Genomic DNA, 4,341 nt, shown 5'->3' with positions numbered 1-4,341 from the left:
ACGTATATAGAACAAAGTGTGTCAAAGATAATGTCCCATTTGTGTAAAGAACTGAATACCATGTTCGGATGCTGCTAGAATGATCTGTACTGTTAACCTATCAGAACTTGTAAAAAAAAAAATATGTCAATTTATTATCCATATATAAATATAAGTACTAGTGTTTCTGTATCCTAAGTTAGTTTGAGGCTGGATCCTCTTACTCATTTTCTACGGCCTTTGGAAATGTGGAGAACTTTTTCTTTAGTAAACTCTCTGTCTTTGAACTTTAACTTTTGAACTTTAACTCCTGATCTTCACTGAGCATACTGGTCTCTTTATGTGGCTTACTGTAATTCAGTCCCCTTTTCAGGATACTGTATTTAAAAGATAATTTTGTGAAAATCCAAATAAGCTTCACAGATCTTGATTAGAACGGGTTTAAACAATGTTTCTGATGCTTGTTCAATAAACCATAAACAATTATTGCACATTCTGTTGAACAGACACTAACAGTTTACAGGCAGTAGACAATTAAAGCTGCAGTCCGTAACTTTTTTTGGTTAAAATGATCCGAAATCAATTTTTGAGCAAGTACATAACCAGCCAGTGTTCAAAACTATCTCTTTATCTTATAGCCTGATTCACAACAGTAAGCTTGTAATAATGTTTTCTAATAAGAGCGGTACTGGTGGGTTTCCGCTGGAAATTCAGCCATTCGTCTTTGCGTCATTACGTCACGTCTGTTTACATGAAGATGGAGTCCCAGCTAGTAGGCTATATGGCATGTGAGGATGCTGCAGTTTGTGGATCATTTATAGCCTTTTCTCACAGCAGCTGCAATAATTAAATGTATCATTTTGATGGTGGATTGTAATCCAGTAATGTCCAAATGACAATCATCAGTGACAACAGGATATTTACCCGTAGTCAAAAGCAAAAATTTTCGGACTGCGGAGTGGCTACAGAAATTGAAATCTACAGGTAACGCTAATACACACTAAATACATATAGTGTGATGTTGTTAACATTAACAATTTGAGAACAAAGTATACCAATAATAGTAATTTGCATAGTTTGACATGATTTGAGCTAGGCGATCGTTAGATGTAATCACCATTGGCAGCGCGATTTATTGTAATGCTTTTTTTTTTTTTTCTCAGTTGGTCAGAATAAAAGCGGCAGACATGTTACTTACTTGTTCAGATGACATTTTCTGGTGAAAATTCTTATTTTGGTCATACATCCAAGATGTAGAATCTGTGATTCTGAAGTACAGTATCCACACCGATGTGGTGACTGACAGCAAACATTAGATTCATCCGTGCCGATGCACAACCCAGGTAAAGATGATAATTCCGCAAATAACTGCAATTGCAGGTTTCAAACAGAGATGGCGACAAAGAGGGTTACAGGTTACAATAATAACTTAGGACACTAAAGAGACCTTTACTGACTCTGAAAAACACCAGAAGAAAGATGGCCAAGGTCCCTGCTCACCTGCATGAACATGCCATAGTCCTGCTGCATGAAGGCATGCATAAGGACTGCAGATGTGCCTTCCATGTCTGTCTGTTTGTTATTTTGTTTAATTTTTCAGTTGATGAAACAAATTTTTACACGTTAAGATAATTGCAGATAAAAAAAAGCAGTTGAAAATAAGAGGATGTTTCTCTTTTTTTGAGTTTTCATTGATAAGGGAATCAATCCAATCGGATAAAAATGAGACTTCTACATTTACGGTATATGTAATATTTTGTTGATGTATTTAGGCCAAATGTCAGTAGGATATTTGATACGTGATGTGAAGCTTCCCTCTTGTGTTTTTATCTGTCCTCATTCTCAGAGTGTTATTAAAATGCTTGTAAAAGATGATCTGTAACTTAACACATTGCCTGAATACCTAGCAACAATTTCTGGACCATGTAACAGCTTCTACCTGCTCTTTAATGACCTCAGGTCTGACAGCCACACGCAATGCTGTAAACAGTTTTTCAGTAAAGAGACCACTTGAAATGATCTGTGGCTTTGCATTACCATTTTAGTTTTTTCTTAATCCATGTGATTTTTTTTTTGTCATTTTTTCTATTTTTTAAACAGTATTTTTAAATCAGTTACTCTATTTCCATAAAAAGATCTAAACATGTTTAAAAAATGTTACTTTTTTTTTAAACATAACTTTTTTATCATTTTCTTTTTCACAGTGTGCAGTGTTCCTCTAATCTGAAGGCATGTATCACATGAACTTCATGCTTTGAGTTTTCAGTCAGGTGGTACTCTGACTGATTTATCTACAAAATGGCACGTGTGTGTGTTGAACTTGTCACCACCCAGCTGTGGTACAGCATACCTTGAGCAATATTAATATAGAATATGAAATATGAACCTTGTGCTGATACATGTTTATATAGTATATTAGAGATACTGTATGCAAGGCAGGTTTTCAAACCTTTCATCACATTAAGTGATGCTTAATATCATATAAAAATATTACTCAGTGTTGATGCATGAAATATTAGCAGTCATATTACAAGCTGAGCATTTGAGTAAGCGGCAGAGCAACAGGTCATGAGCCTCCTGCATTAAACACCCAAGACCCTTGAAGAGCGTGAACCGCACAGAGACTGCAGTTTGCGAAGATAGTTGTTCCTTTACTAAAACATTATTTCACACTCTCACTAAATTATTTAATTTATCTAATAACAATGTCAAATATAGTGGACATAACAGGAGCATTTTGATATGTATTTCATTGTAATAAGCAATTTAACCACATCTCACATCATGTATTGTTTAATAATTTCTGTGCATGGTTAATTTGATAGCTAACATTTTATGTATTCTAAATACATATTTAAATATAATTAAATATATACTTTTTTTGCATTACACATATTCAATTTTTACATATTTGAAAAAAAACAAAAAAATTACAGCTTGACACAAAAATATTTTAATATTTTTCTGTTTTTACAGACACTGTAAACAAGCATGATCCTTTAAAAAAAAAAAAAAAAAAACTTAATAGCAGCAATATTGTTGCTTGTGGCGGAAATGACACCAAACAGCTGTAATTTATGTACAGATTTGTGTAAATGTAATCATTTTCATGCAATAAATATTGAACATTTAAATTTATATTGTTTATGTTTATTTATAATAATGTTTTGATTATATGGTGAAATCCTAGTGTCTCCATAAAGAAAAAGTGTGCATCACACCTAAGAGTGAGGAAGACCAAATATGAGTGCACTTTAGTTTTTGGCCTGTCACAGCTTCAGCAATTAAAATCATACCACAATGTCAAAATGTAGACAACCTATTGATTTGAGATTCATATTTAGCTGTGTCCCACATTTTTGCATGCAACCCTGTTACAGCATTCATTTTCAGGTCTTCTTTTGTACCCTATTCAGAAAAAGTGTTCTTCTATAATACAATATAATGTATTATAATGTCATTTCTGCATTGTATAATGTGCTTTAGATTTATCAGGCCAACTTTTAATAAGTCTTTATACAATTACAACCATCAGACAGCACAAATATGTACATATCTGTTATAGAATTTATACAATGCACAGTCCTTAATAGATAGGTGTGGCTAATAATGATCTATGATCTATTCCACTTAATTAAATATATTTAATGCAAATTTGTTTTTAAATTCTAAATCACAATGACGGACCTGAACAGTTAAAAAATGATGAGAAGTAAATTGTCATGTACAGCATGACAGCAGTTTAGTTTCATGAAACTGAGCATAACTGTGTTCTATGTTCTTTCTAACTACTTGTTGGCAGACTGTTGTAGAGAAAGTTCAGATGTATTGGGTTCTGAATCCCTTTCTGCAGCACTGCTCATTAGGAGGCATACCACACATTCCAGTCCCACTGCTGTCTGCTCACTCAGCACCTCACATCAGTCACACCGATCACACTGCATGTGAAAATCCTGCTCGTCATAGTTTTAAATAGTTATTCTCAGTGAATTTTACATGTAGGCCTAGTTGTCAAATTGTGTTATTTAGGAATTAAATTCATTTTCACATTTGCAGCTTGTTTATGCACTTTTGTGGAGTTAACTGCTTCTTGCCTAGTTTTTGTGAAATATTTTCTGTTGGCATCAACTGTGGAAACTTTAAAACAGCCACATTGACCAGTGAGGTCTTTAGTTCCATGTTGTCACAAATGTAATATCTGAGTATGTGATGTGCACAATGAACTCTAATTTAGCCTATACTTGTGTGTGTGTGTGTATATTTGTATTTGTTTTACTTATCCCATATTTTTTTTTTAACCTGAAATAGCCTATCTATAGGCTACCATATGGCGTTCTTGCGACGCTGTGAAAAAAAAAAAAA

The sequence above is a fragment of the Ctenopharyngodon idella genome, chromosome 12, assembly GCF_019924925.1.
Source record: "Ctenopharyngodon idella isolate HZGC_01 chromosome 12, HZGC01, whole genome shotgun sequence".
Taxonomy (NCBI): domain Eukaryota; kingdom Metazoa; phylum Chordata; class Actinopteri; order Cypriniformes; family Xenocyprididae; genus Ctenopharyngodon; species Ctenopharyngodon idella.
The sequence above is the reverse complement of the archived record's forward strand: the minus strand, read 5'-3'. Positions refer to the sequence as shown.